The sequence below is a fragment of the Trichogramma pretiosum genome, unplaced genomic scaffold, assembly GCF_000599845.2.
Source record: "Trichogramma pretiosum strain Unisexual culture from Peru unplaced genomic scaffold, Tpre_2.0 scaffold31, whole genome shotgun sequence".
Classification (NCBI taxonomy): domain Eukaryota; kingdom Metazoa; phylum Arthropoda; class Insecta; order Hymenoptera; family Trichogrammatidae; genus Trichogramma; species Trichogramma pretiosum.
This window is the reverse complement of record NW_019641631.1, coordinates 1308369-1322746: the sequence shown is the minus strand read 5'-3', so window position 1 is coordinate 1322746 and position 14378 is coordinate 1308369. Positions and strand designations below refer to the sequence as shown.

General features: G+C 47.0%; 1 protein-coding gene across 1 annotated transcript in view; it reads left to right on the top strand.

Annotated features, from left to right (window-relative positions):
* The first annotated feature begins 6776 nt into the window (after positions 1 to 6776).
* LOC106652217 overlaps positions 6777 to 14378 on the top strand; it is a 75414-nt gene continuing 67812 nt past the window's right edge. Inside the window, exon 1 of the mRNA XM_014371038.2 lies at positions 6777 to 7049. The gene's annotated coding sequence lies outside the window, so the exon portion shown is untranslated. The remainder of the gene's footprint in view (positions 7050 to 14378) is intronic.

Here is a 14378-nt window from a genome sequence, read left to right as displayed (position 1 = left end):
ATCAGCGCTCGTCCGGGACCTTTGACTGCAGGGATATATATAATATATATAAGACATAATTAAACTCGGGCAACACTTTTTCCTTATATTTTTTTCTTTTAATTCTACGCAACGAAACACTTTTCGAGTTAATTGCAAAAAGTTTACCGGTAAACCTGCGCAGGAGAACTTTGCGTGCTACGCTAGCTGGATAGCGTAACGAGGACACTTTTTCATCATCGACGAAATAATACATGGACTAATCTTCGCATTGTTAAACGTCGTCGTCTTCGCAGTTGTTGTTGTAACTTTTGATTGCCAAAGCACAACGTATCCTTGCGAAGTTTTAGTTTTCGTTTGGCTTCGATTCGTCGAGCGATCAAATCGAGTCGAAATATTTGATAAATTCCGGGATGAGTATATATTCGTATTCTGAGCGTGCATAAGCCCTTTGGGCAGGAAGAAAAACTTTCCATTAAATCTAGTTCTCCGTTGCGGAGTATATTCGGAAAATGCATTAGTCGGGGGAAAAAAAGGCTAGATAGCCGATACAAGTTCTCTGGCTCTCATCCGATTACGAGTCCGTGTGAGCCATCGGTTCAGTTTTGGATTGCATTGTGTACGCGCCCATGCCTCCACACACACACAGGCCCACGCCCTTTATTTAAAAACTCGTCTCGCTCGACCGTAACAGTTATTGATGAAAAAAAGAGAAGGAAGAAAAAAAGAATGACCAAAAGTGCAGGCTGCGTAGGTACGAGGCTGATCGATAAACAGACGATCGGTATCGACTGCATCGATCTCGTTGATCTCGTTCGTTGACTCTTTCACTTGTACCGGCAATCGCATCCGGAGAAGAAGAAGAAGAAGAAGGAGCCGAGGAGGTGGGTAAGCAGAGGAGGAGAAGGAGAAGGAGGTATCGGCAAGAGAACGAAGAAACGGGGAATGTCGGTCACTGGGGCCTGCTTCTGCTGTTCTTTTCTTGCCGCGTACAGCAGTAGCTGCAGTAGTAGTACATTTGTGCACATGCAGTATATAACACAGGTATACATACACAAAGCGACGCGCGGCTCGCATCACCTATACCTACATCGCGGGCTCGCGCAGCATCTCTCGCGATGTAGTATATAAACGAAGAATGCGGCGTACCGCGTCGACGTCGACGTCACTGTGTGCGCGAGACCGCATCCGCATGCAGCGCGCAGATATACTACTGTACGACACGTACACACGCACACACACAGCGCAAGAATCGAGCCCCCCGTGCATTTCGCAGGTGTGGCGCACCGAACCTCGACCTGTTGAACCGTCACAGGGCCAACGTTCGTTTCTCTGTAGTATATTTTACGTGCGCTACGGGTTGTTCGGAGCTGGGCATCTTTTGTGCCTGCACTGTACAGTACACCACAGATTTATACAAGTGCTGTATAGGTATTGTATCGATTTTACGGAGCTCGTGCGGTGTACCGCCCGAACCACCTCCAACGACGACTTTTTCAACCGTCGATCCTCCCCGAGTCCAATTATTTTTTTCGCTCGCGAGCGTCCATTTCGCAGGCGACTCTTTGAGGGCTTCGGGCACACTGCGAGCGACCGGCTAAAATAATACCGTGTCAATATGTGAGAGCTAGCTCGTACGATTCAAAGTGTGCGCGTATTATGTAGACGAACTCGAGGGCACACAAGCCTATAATATGCAGAGGCACAAAGAGCCGAAGAGCGAGATTGAACATTCGCTTGGACGAGAAAAGTTCGTATTTGACTTGGCCTTTGAAATGATCTTGGTGCGGGATGTACGAGCACGTTTTCCTTACCTCTGCCTCTCGAATATGAATTTATCTTAAAAGTTTTTCAACCTGAATTACGGGCCGAGGAGAGAGTTGGGGATATTTTCGACGACGAGTACCTGAGTAAAAAGTACGACGAAATTCCCAGAGAGCCATAATACGTCCATTTTCCAAGTAAAGAAAAACAACTTATTTGTTCAAAATGACAATTTTGTCGAGAATATTCTTCGGCGGAGTGACTTCATCAAAAGTTGCTTATCCTTTTCATCCTATCGTAGACTGCTGCGAGCTCTTACACGATCGAGTCAATTTTAAACTGTTCCCGGACGGGCGTATACATTTTTTCCTTCCGCAGCAGCAGCAGCCGCCGCTCGCACAGCAAAAGCACCGATACACGTTCAAATAGAAAAAGTCTCTCTCTCTCTGCTGCTGCGGGCTTTCGTCGTTCTCTCTGCCGTTGATGGCGTATCGGCTCGTGTAGTATTCCAATTCTCCGGACCGATTCAACGGACGAACGAGCACATGAACAGTTGAAAGCGTAATTCTATCTGCGCGTACGTACGTACGCGTATATACCGCGCTCACACACAGATTCGAAACTATCGGCAACGAGGAGGAAAAAGAGCGGCCGAGAGAGCAGCTGCAGCGACGCGAGCAAAACTACATTTTCCCCCCCCCAAGTTTTTTAATTTGCTCGTATACAGAGCTGCAGCAGCGGCACAGCACGCAGGCAGCGAGTTATGGATTCGCGGACATGCCTCGCATCGGCGCTGGGGATATTATTATTTTCGATATTAAATGCCCGAAGAATGCGAGATAATAACATTGGGGCGTCGAGTGTGTCGACGATCTGGCTGCTCTCGCGCGCTGCAATATATAAGTTGCAGCTCTCTCGGGCTCTCCGTTTCGCGCGCGCGTTCCGTTTATACACCGACGTTATACGTATATACGCCAGATATTATATCCGCCTCGAGGCTTAAACGAATTCCGCGCGCGGCGGTGAATCTTACTTCACTTATTATTATCGCGTGGGGATGTGTGTGCGTCATTTCATTCACTTGCGCACACGACCTGACGGCCGCACGTCAGCCTATACTACCGAGCCTCGGGAGAGTGAGCCAAGAGAGAAATTTGTCAACTACCCGCGCGCTCACGTGTGCGATGCAGTGCCTGGTGCAGTGCTGCACAGACATTCTGAGCCTATTACGTTTTGCGCGCGCGCTCGTGCCGCAGTCTATTTCACCTGTGAGCGAGCGCGGGTTTTCCAATTTCTTTGACGTATGTGTGCGCGCGCGTGCGCGAGCTATTAGCTATATAGGATATCCTATTGGATTAAGTCATCGGCTCGCTTTGTCGCTACGGGGGGGCATTTTGCTTGCGCGACTCCCAAAGACTTTTCTAATAATCATTAAAAGCTCCTTGTTACACGAGTAGAGTTTGCCATTTTCACGGCGCAGCGGAGTAGATCGCTGAATCGAGTCGCGCGCGCGCTAACCCGTACGCCAAGCGTATTCTAATTTAAATCTCCGGCTGCTGCTGCTGCTGCCGGGCTCGCAGTAGTACGCAAACGCGGTAAATTTCTCCGGGTTCGAGTCGAGCTCGGCTTGGGACGCGCTTCTCTCTTTCTCTCGTCGCGTTTAATTCATCAATTTTGGGCTTGCTCGATCCTCCAGTGGATCCGCAGCTGCAATTTATCCAATGAAAAGCGAGTGTGCCTCCCGAAGACTCGACCGCCTCCGACAAAGAAACCATTACAAATTCATACATATTCAATCGGCAGTTATCAGAGAAATTGCACTTAGATTTCCGCAATCTCCTTTAACGAGTCTTCGTTAAGTCAACAGCGCGCACAGCGCAGCTCATATAGTACTACTAGTAGTAGTAGTAGTAGTAGTAGTAGTAGTAGTAGTAGTAGTAGTAGTCGCCTCAGTGCCAACGAATGCGAGAAGCAAAAGAAAAAAAAAAGGAGAGAAAAAACACACCACTAGATCCGGGCATCTAGTCTACTGCACCGGTTATGATTGTTGGGTTTCGTACTAATAGAGAGGCGCTTCTGTCGACGCTTAGCATTATAAACGCCTCGATAATTAAGCCGTAAATATAAAAACGCGCCGTCGCCTTGTCGAGTTCTGTGGCTGTATATACCGTGGCAGTGAGCCTAACGACGAAAAAGGCGGATATAAATGCACTATAGGTATACGTTATAAGGGCGCGCTGCTGTTTTTCATAACGATCCTCTTTCGCCTCTCATTGCTCCGCGGCGCATACATAACCGCAGGTTTAATCGCGAGTCTCTCTAACGTTCGCGTTTACGCACATATACACCACACCGCGAACGAGAGAGCGAGAACGAGCGTGGGGGCCAGAAAATTAGGTCAAAAACCTCGTTTGAGTTTTGCGCTGCACGAAATTTTTTCGCGCTAGTTTGGCTTCTTTTTTTTTGCACGTGCCAGTCTGCAATGCTTTTACCTATATCGCGAGTATATCGCGCGGAGTATACTCGTCGAGTGATTAATTGAAATGATTTTGATGTTTGGAGTATCGCGCTATACGCGCTGCGCATTGTGCTCGGTATATACACGCTTCGCCTACGTCGTTGCCGGTATATACTATATTTATCCTCGCCCATTCTGCATGGATGCTGCTGAAAATACAGTTAATTTACGCTCGTTTACACCGAGCCATTATAATATACTATAATGCAAAAAAAGAAAAAAAAGTACCTTGCGACTGCTTGCCGTGGTGGTTCATGAGTTTGTAAATGATATTCTGCAGAGCCTTTGTGCGCGATACATAGGCGAGTCGTCAAGTATTACGAGATAATGCCTGCGTAAACTTGGTCAGTCGCAGCTCGCTAATGAAGACGGAGGGATGGGGAATTTATCATCGATCGATGCTCGATCATTAGTTATAGCGTCATAAACTTGACTGAATCACGTATTAATAAAGTTGAGAACCGTTATTTGAATCTATCGGAATTTGATTAAGCCCTTAACCGCTAGTCTCTAGTATAATTGCGGTGAAAATATAGAAATTATATCAATCAATAATGATTACAAACTTGCAGTAACTGTTATATTACTATGTCTACAGAAACGTTATATCGGAAAACTCGTGATCGAGAAACAGAGTGACGTGACTCGATTTTTTGGATATAACAGGCGTTTCAATAATTTTCGAGAACGAAGCTGTGAGTTTGGATACAAACCTTGATAAATTAAAGGATAATTCAGTGAGTAAAGTTGTCGGGACAAAGTGCCATAATGACATCAAAAATAATTTAGAAAGCCATAAATCACAAATTAGTATACAGCCGAGGTATTTGTGGAAAACCAGCGAGGTCAACCATCCACACGCAATTGTCACAAATAATTTGAAAGAGCTCGCTCTTGAAAATATAATTGTAGTTGCTTAAATGCGCTTGAAATGCAATGAAATAATTACTTTGCACGTTTTAAGCACAAAGGACTCGCACACGCTTGAACGATATTCCGAAATTTTCCCAACAATGCGAAGAAATAATATTCCAAGGTAATTAGCGTGTCTCTAAAGTTACGTAAATTAGTGCGGTGAAAGCTCGTCGATTCGAAAGAAACGAAATTATATTATTGAAAATAAAAGTGGCTTATTATAATAGATCGATTATGCAATGGGTAAATCTTCGATGATTCATAGAAAGATTCTCGTTCGCGCTAGTCGACACATTTTTGTTGTTGTTGTCGAACCATTGGATTTACCGGAGAATCGACCATATACATAACTGCGACGTTATTACGTCGGGATGTGTGTTGCAGCAAGCGGTGGGCGCGCGAAATACTCATTAGCGCAATTAGTAACATTAAATTTAGAATCAGAGTCGCTCCCCCCGCCCCCGGCAGGCTCGAGCAACGGCTCTGGTAATGAGCCAAATTACCAGTGGGGGAGCGAGCCGTTGCATCGCGCGCCTTCTTCTATATTCCCATTGAATTTTCGTCCTTGGCGAAAAGCTCGAAGCCTTAGCTTTTCTGTATACGGCTCCGAATTAATGACTGTCAGTTGAAAAGATCGGCTGCGGCTGAGTTGGTCGAAACTTTGGGACCGAGCAGCGATCGCCGGGAGAGAAAATTTTCGTCTCTTTTTCAAGCAACGTGTCGAGCTTGTGCTGAATTTCGCAGAATTTGATTAATTACTGGCAGCCAACCTCTACCTATCGTCGACGCGTCGAGGCACTCGACGAGTGAGACTATAAGTGTATGAGCCTCGAGCGTACCTGCGAGCACCCCCCGTACTGGATAGACTAGCGGGAGAAACTTTGGGTACGGGTAAAAACGCGCTGATGCACACAGGTGACATTTAATTTGCGCGAAATCAGTGGACGCGAGGCGGGTGGAAGAATTTCGAGTCGTCTGACCCGAGGAAAAAAAGTGCAGCGATACAGTAGTGCTGCTGCGCCCCTATGGTACGAGGTAGGTATATATGCAGGCTGCTCTGTCGTCGAAAGAAGGGCGCGTCCGTGTGAGTGAGTAAGTGACGGTAGCACATACATATACAGATATACAATGTATGCAATATTGGTCGAATAGATGCGCTGTATATGCAGCGAGAGTTGGCAAAGGCACGGCACTGCGCGCGGCTGCAAAGAGAAGCCGTATACGTATATACATACATATACGTATATATACGTTTTCTGCCACACACACTCAATATCATGTAGATATACAAGGAGTAATATACGAGTGGTTTTTGCGCTAGTGTGTGCAGAAGGGGGTCACGTACACACATGCGAATATATGTATATCGTATATAGAGAGACTGCACGCAGACGCGCGAAACGAAGCCGCTGCTATTGCGCGCGTGCTAGGAGCTGCTGCTGCTGCTGTAGGAGGAAGAGGAGGAAGAGGAGGAGGTGGAGGAGGTGGGGCGGCAGGCACGAGCTTTCGCGCGCGCTGCTCCTCTCGTACAACACTGAAGCGACTAGCCGGCTGCGCGCCACATTATACCAGAGCCAGTCAACTGCCGTCGCTCGTGCGCTAAACAGCACGTCGTTACCGTTTCGCTTGTTATCGAAGCTCGCGTGAGCTCCACGTTTCGTAAATAATACGCGATCGACGAGTTTTTATTCGTCAGCTGTGCGCGTTACTGTGATTGTTTTTCGTCTTCGATCTGCCTATATCGCCGAATCGTATACCCTGTGAACACGTTGTTTTGCCCAGTGAACTCTGTAATAAACTCCAAGTTTGCACTCGATTAATCGGAGCAGTCGTCGAAATTCGGCGCTCGTTCACTGTGTCAGCTACTGTCAGGGTGAGTTATCGTATATACACACGCCTTTAACAGTGACGCATGTGTGCCTGCCTGAATGTCTATACATAATCGTATGCGCGTCCGAAACCGTAACGCGACTCCGACTGTTTTCTTTTCTGCTCCGCGCGCGCCTATAGTAGCTGTATAGGATGTATTCCGCGTGCAGCAGCGGCGGCGGCGATCGGCGCGGCGGCACTACACGGATCGAGGCCAAATGCTTTCGAGGAGAGAAAAGAGGTGAAGAAACGGGACTCTTCGCGGACTGCGCGCGACTCAATAATACGTAGTATCCTACCGCGAGTCTCGCTGCCCGAGTATATATAGTATATTTACAGCAGCGAGCGACCCAGCAGCAGCAGCAGCAGCAGCGTCGAGCTAATGAAAGTGAAATTTCACTCGTACGTATATAATGTGTTGTGACGTACCGTACATCCAAGAGGCAAACAAAAAATAAGACAGGCGCCAACACTGTCGCGTCTTATAGTGTATACCGATTAATGAGGAGATGTTTATTTTTGTTGAAACATTAATAACTGCAGCAATCGAGACTGAATTCGATGTTTATCGACGAAATATTTCATCCTAATTAAATGAAGCGTCGTATCGATGAAATCAAGATCATCTCGCACGGGCGCGAACGAGATGCGAGAGCGCTAATATACACGGAAAAATGCATATACGCGCGCGGAGAAAGAGAAAGACAGGGGAAGGAAATGAGACATTAAAATATTAGAAAGTGTAATAATACGGTTGCAGTTTGGCGCGCGCGGGATACTGCATGCGTGCACATATCTATGTACAACGTGTAGTAGGATATACGCGCATACTGATAATCTCATTAGCATTTTCATGTGCACAGTATACGGCAGCGAATTGCCAATCCGGATTACCTTCGGCGGCGCGCGCGATTTTCTTTCGTAACCAACTCGCTCTCGGCGGCTGCTTCGCCGATGTATACTTTCTGCGGATAAATATATTTGGACGTAGCAGCGAATGCACACAGGGCGCTGAATAATCGTGAGAATAAAGTGACCGGTTTGCAGGTCGCTGCCTCATGCCTCGTGCCTGTTATATATGCCTGCAGTATATGGCAGAAAACGGCGCCACGCGCGCGCGACCGCTTAAGCTATATACTCGAACCCTGTTATTTCAGCGAAAGATCCTGTCTCACGTGTGCTCAACTTATATAGTCAATATCTCTGTGTGTTAGTGTGTGTGTGTGTGTGTACATGTTTGCGAGCAGCTGCAGTGCACAAGGCCCCGTATGGAAACACATTCGGCTGAACCTCTTTGCAGGCATGTAGATTAACATTCCCCACGTGTATCCTGCACAGCACGCACGTAGGTTTACGTCGCGCACACAGACACACTTCGCTGTCGCTTACGCGGATGCATGTCGTTAAACTCATGCAGCCGTAGTTTCTGCTCCCGTTGCCCATTACAAAGACGACATAATTAATTTTCTAGTTTTATCCTCTCGTGATCCGGTCGTTTGACTCGCTTCTACAGTCGCACAAACCCTACACACACACACACACACACACATGGGATAGATGCTACGATCGTCCCCAGATTATAGTTTCGAGCATCAAGCGGCTTCCTATGCGGGATCTGCTGCAGCGCATGTGTGCGGCTCGATAGCGAAATCCATTTGGCCGCTATAGCGCCCGACCGCAAGAAAAGTCCGAATGCACCAGAGATACCTATAGTGCTGCTGCATACATATGCATATAGCGCTTGTGTGTGCCCCCGCGCTACTCTACCGCAGTTAATTACAATAAACTAGAAAAGTTTAATGCACGATAAGAACGTCGCGAATCGGCATGCTAATAAAGATTATGGTAATTAAGCGGGCTTTTTATTCGCCTTTTTCCCCACTCAACTTTGCTGCGAGTATATATGTGTGTGTCCACGCGCGGAATATATATCAGAGGCGTTTAAGCGAAACTTTCTAAAAATATGCCAGTGATTTAAGACTTTTGCACGTGTATGCGTATAAGTACACAGTGTATATTATACATATCCGCGACGTTCGTTAATATTGTCCGCTGCACCGAGTCGTATCTTTCTGCCAGTAGTGTTCCTAGCGTGTGTGCGCGGCCGCGTCAAGAGCACACTTGTTGTTAGCCGAGTTTTCCCGATGATTTTTCCTTCTCTCGCTCGCTCCTTTTTTTCTCCCCCCGCACTGTAATCTCGCGAGCTGCAGGCTCGTTTTTTACCACGACTTATATTCGCCCACGAAAACTATTTATACGCGATTTTCGAGCTATAAAATACGTTCGTAAAAAAAATGAACAAAAAAAAGGGAAGTAAAAAATAAAAAAATAAAGGGATCTAGCACGCACGGAAAATCGTTGTAACTTTCTGCGGCGCTCGTAACCGTGGGCTGGTGCAGCAGCGCGCATGTATAACTCACACCGAGCTCGGCGTACTTTAGGGCAGTTATTATGGTAAAATCGAGCTTACGAGCAACAAGGGCAAAACCGATCGATTATTTATGGCGAAATACTTGCAAATACCCCACGTACGTATGAGGTAGCTGCGGCTGCCGTGTTTTGACTGATGCAAATGCACACGTAATTCTCGTTTGTAATCGCTACTTGTACGAAAACTCCGTAGTGTAGTGTGTGTGTTTATGCACCGGTGAACGGCCCTCTCCCTAATCGCACCGCATTGGAAATTAGGGACAGTCCAGCGTTGCTGCAGCGTACACACCTAAGCCTCTTGGCCGCCGCGCACCGAGGTGCTGGAAGCCGCCTATTTATATGATGACGCGCGAGCTCGTCGAGTGGTATTAAAGTCCTGGCTGCACTGCACTCGAGATCACTCGAATTCGACGCGTTGCGCACGCATCATCCTCCCTCACCGAGCAGCCGTAAGTATCGGGATCGATAAATCGGATCGGATGTATGCTCGCGCGCGACGAAAGCCCAGGCAAATAATCGCGATTAAAGTCGAAGCGGCTGCTGCTGTTGCTGCCTAGCCGGGCCACGAGAGCGAGCGAATTTATTCCTAATAAAGCACTGAAATGTGAACGCACTGCGGCTTACGCACGTACACGCGTAAACACACGAGAGCGGTGCGGCCGAATAATGGGCCGCCGCTCACTCATCCAGGCTGCGNGGGGGGGAGACTCGACTTATCACTGCTATAATTCTGCGCTCGCTCCTGCGTTGTACATACATGCATTCACGCCTATGCACAAATCTACGACTCGCCTCGCGCGAATTGCGCCTGGACTGGAGGCCGACTCCGAAAATACGTTTTCCCGACCGAACGAGGAAACGTATAGCAAAAGCTGTTGTTTTTTCATTTCGTACTCCGAGCTGTATACCCCGTCGCCGTACAATAAGCCGCCTGCTTTTGTAGGTATCACAGCTGCTCCACGTGCTATCATACATTACGCCTGCTGTTCGTGTATATTATTATATTACAATATTAATACGCCCAGATTGGGATTTATGAGCTTTGCCTCTGTTTCCATCCGGCGCCGTACCATACGTATACGCGTGCTGTACATACAAACGGCTAAAAGAGCCGCTGCAGTGCCGGCGATGAGATTTGCCCTTGGCGTGTATTTTTTTAATCAAGTGTTGCTCGACGACATCCGCGCGCGAGTTATGACCGGGACGTTTTTAATTTTGGTGGTATTGTGTACGTAGCCACCATACACATCCTGCATATAGGTACGTGCGAAGGGACTATAGTACCAAACGGCATAAGGCAAGAGCCGTGGCGGCGGCGGCTTTTAGCGGAGCTACAGAAAATTTGAATTTTCTCAGATTTATGACTCGGCTTTTTGTCGTTTCATTAATTGTGGTTCCTTGTACAGGCCGCGCCGCGCCAACAGAGAAAGAGAAAGAGAGAGAGAGAAAGAGAAGCGAGAGAAGAGAGCGAACGAGCTTTTACCGCGCGCGCACGAGGTAATTAGATTACTTTACCCCTTATACGCCCGGCTCTCCCACGCAACGAAAGCGCACACGCCTTGAATTATGCAGCGCGTAACGTTTATTCCTTCTTTCTTGCCGTCCCCCTTTTTTGCCTCTTCCTTTTAACTTTGGTTCCGAGTGCGACGCTACATATACGTATATGTATATGCACATTGCACATTCAACCGAATAAAGAGAAAAGTAACGCGCAATTGCCCGTACTTACCTGTTATTTTTTCTCGTTGGAGCCGCAGGCCAAAGTATCGTGCGCGAGCGATAAATTTTGTTTTTGCCTCGATAAGCCGAGCGTGTGTGTGCTTGAAAATGCCAACTACGGTTCAGGCGTGGCTCTTTCTCTCGATCCTCGTCGCGGTTATTAATAACGAATGTTTGATTATGCACCTGCGCCGACATTATGAGAAATCCCCCGGCCTTTTGTTGACAATGTTATTAATTTTTCAGCCGCCCGTACACAGGCGGTAATTCCGCAAAAGTCAACTTTCGCGCGGTACGCGTGTTCGGGAAATGCGAAAAACCGGATTTCGTTGCTTTTGACGATCCGCGAGTGTAAACGCAAACGTACGCTCGTTCTACGCGCCATTTTACATCCATCGGCCAAAGCCCGTACTTAATTTTGTGAAATAAAAGCGCAGCTAACTATGCTCTGGCGCATGTACTCGCTTACGCGCCGTAAACAAGCGAAATGACGGAATTATCTTTTGTACTTTGTGTGCTTATGTGTGCTGCCGCCAACAAAAACTTTCACGCAACCGAAAGGCCATTATATTTATAGTAAGCGCAATCAGCAACGACGAAAATGCAGAAATGGGCGCTCGAGTGAATTTTTCCAGCCGAAAAATCATGCGGCTGCAGCAGGTAGCTGCTGGTCTCGAGCTAGCTCGGGGCGCAGTCGACGCTTAATTAGCAACTATTTGATTTCAAAGCTTCGGACTTGGTGTTGTCGGACGATGCCCTTCTCTTTTGCTGGCCCGCAACTTCTCAAAGTCCTATAATACGTTGTACACACAAATACACACGTATATACATGCGCTATACATGGCGCAAGTTACGGCTCGCTTGCTTACCCGCTCGCTCGCTCGCGAGAGATGCATTGCACACGTGTGCGCATTCGCTCGCTCGTACATATATACGCCTGCTGCCACGCCGCCTCGCCTCATCTCCGCACCAACAACCTCGTGCGCTCTCGGTCAAAGGCTTTCGATGATATGTATATCTTTGCCCTACGATGCACGTGCATTGCTCATGCGTGTATGTGTATAAGTTTGTGGGTGTGTGTATGTAACCGACTGACATCAAACGCGAAAAGCGAATCCAAGTTGCCCAAGTGTTACAGAGCAGCAGTGGCTGCAGCTGCAGCAGCAGCAGCAGCAGCAGTGCCTGTGGTAGCCTCATCTGCTGCTGCTCTCAGCTGTACTCGTTCCGATCTGGTTAACCTGTTGATGGGCGTGCGAGAGAAGCTACTGCACGACTGTGTGGTGTAGCAAAGCCAAGCTCGATTTCTCGACGCTATCGAGGCTAACTAACTACAACACTTTTATATACGTTTGCACACACACACACACACGCTTATAACATGCATCGGAGCTCCGATGTTTTCGGTGGGAAATTATATCGAACGCGAGAGCGACTCGATGGATGAGCGTGCACACAAACGCACACAGCTGGCCACGTCTCGTTCACGGCAAAGAGCTGCTGCCGCTGCTCGGGCGTTATTGGCCGTACGTGCGACTACTTGCCCCATCGAAGGAGAGAAAGAGCGAGGGCTTTTTTCATCATTCTTTATGAAGCTTTTTTTTTATTAACTTAACGGACCTTTGGCTTTAATGCGTATATTGCCTGACTCTGTAGCAGTACCTTTAATTTATTACTTGCTTTTACGGCCCTTCCCATACCTTTTTTCTATATGTTTTAAAGGTAGAGAGACGCTCCTTGGTATGATTTTTTCTATCCGCTCTGCAAATATTTACCCAGTATTAGATGAAACCTATCAAAGAAAAGGTAGATAATTTGTAAAATTTATTCCTCGCAACTTTATAATTATAAGTGCAGGAGAGGATGCCTAACAAGAAACGTTTTTAATTAAATTCAACGTTAAGTTTCCTCTAGATATATACTCACCGAAATGAAATGTCTGCCCCCGAGTGCAGTAGATGTTTGCAACAACTTTACGATAGCATTAAATTTCGACGACTCGTTAGAGATTCTATGTATGTGTATGTGTGTTCAGAGAGAGAGAGAGGAAAAAGAGTGTGTGTACTTTTTTCGCGTGTAGGTATATATTGCACGTAGCAGCAATCCAATCTATCGTGTGATTGTACAGCGGCATCGGACGACGACGACGACGACATTGCCCATAAATTACCGACGATGCGATTGTCTTCAGCCGTACCGCAAAGTTTTAAAACAGTCCATTAATACATAAAGCTGCAGCGGCAATTTATATATATATTTGGGGCGAATTGATCGGTCATCAAGATATGCCGAAGCAGGCAATTATCGCCCTCCTTGGCTGCATCAACTCGACGCAGTGGCAAGTTTGCAAAGTTTCAATAACACGTAATATATACGTATATAGGAGGTCGAAAAAGAGAGAGAGGGGAAAGCTCAAAACGGCAATCGGCGAGCTTTCGAGCTCCAACTAACTATACGTTCTATATAGCCATATCGTGTACACTCAAACATCCAAGCAGTTAGTATTGTATAAAGTCTTCTTGTCTTTCCTCGACAGCGTGGAATTAAATGCGCGCGTGCGGCGAGTAGAGATGGCTATAAATGTTCAAAAGTTCCCCGCAGCAGCGCCCGCCGAGACAATGACCGTACTCGAATAACTTCTAATCTTCATAATTTTCTTCTTCTCTCGTGCCCGGGCCAATGCAGCGGACGAGAGACTCTGTACATATAACACGGACGTATCGGGTCAGTACGCGACGCGCTCGACTAATATCATCCGCGCGCGCAGCTACCACGAGCTACGAGACAAAATGAATAGCCTCGTATAGGTATATACCTACGCACCGACTCTACTCTCGCACTGCGACGAAGAAAATCCTCTGTAATGGATGTTGTCTCTACGTATGTGGAGAGCTTGCAGCTCGCTAGTACGTTTCAAAAAAAAAAAAAAAAACAATGATAAAGAGAGAGAGAGAGGGAGAGCAAGGAAGAAAGGGGCTTTAGTCCGAACAATGTCTAAAAATAAACAAGAAAATTCATCGGATCCATCGGCACAAGAATCACGAGTCTTTAATCACCATCTTAGCCCGTTTTTGCGCAGCTGTAATCTTATTTTTGCCACAGAGAGGCATTGAAAATCTTCCACAGCTTTTTGTAAAACAAGAGTAATTTTGTACGAGTACGCGATTTTCCGAGTTTTTACCCAACT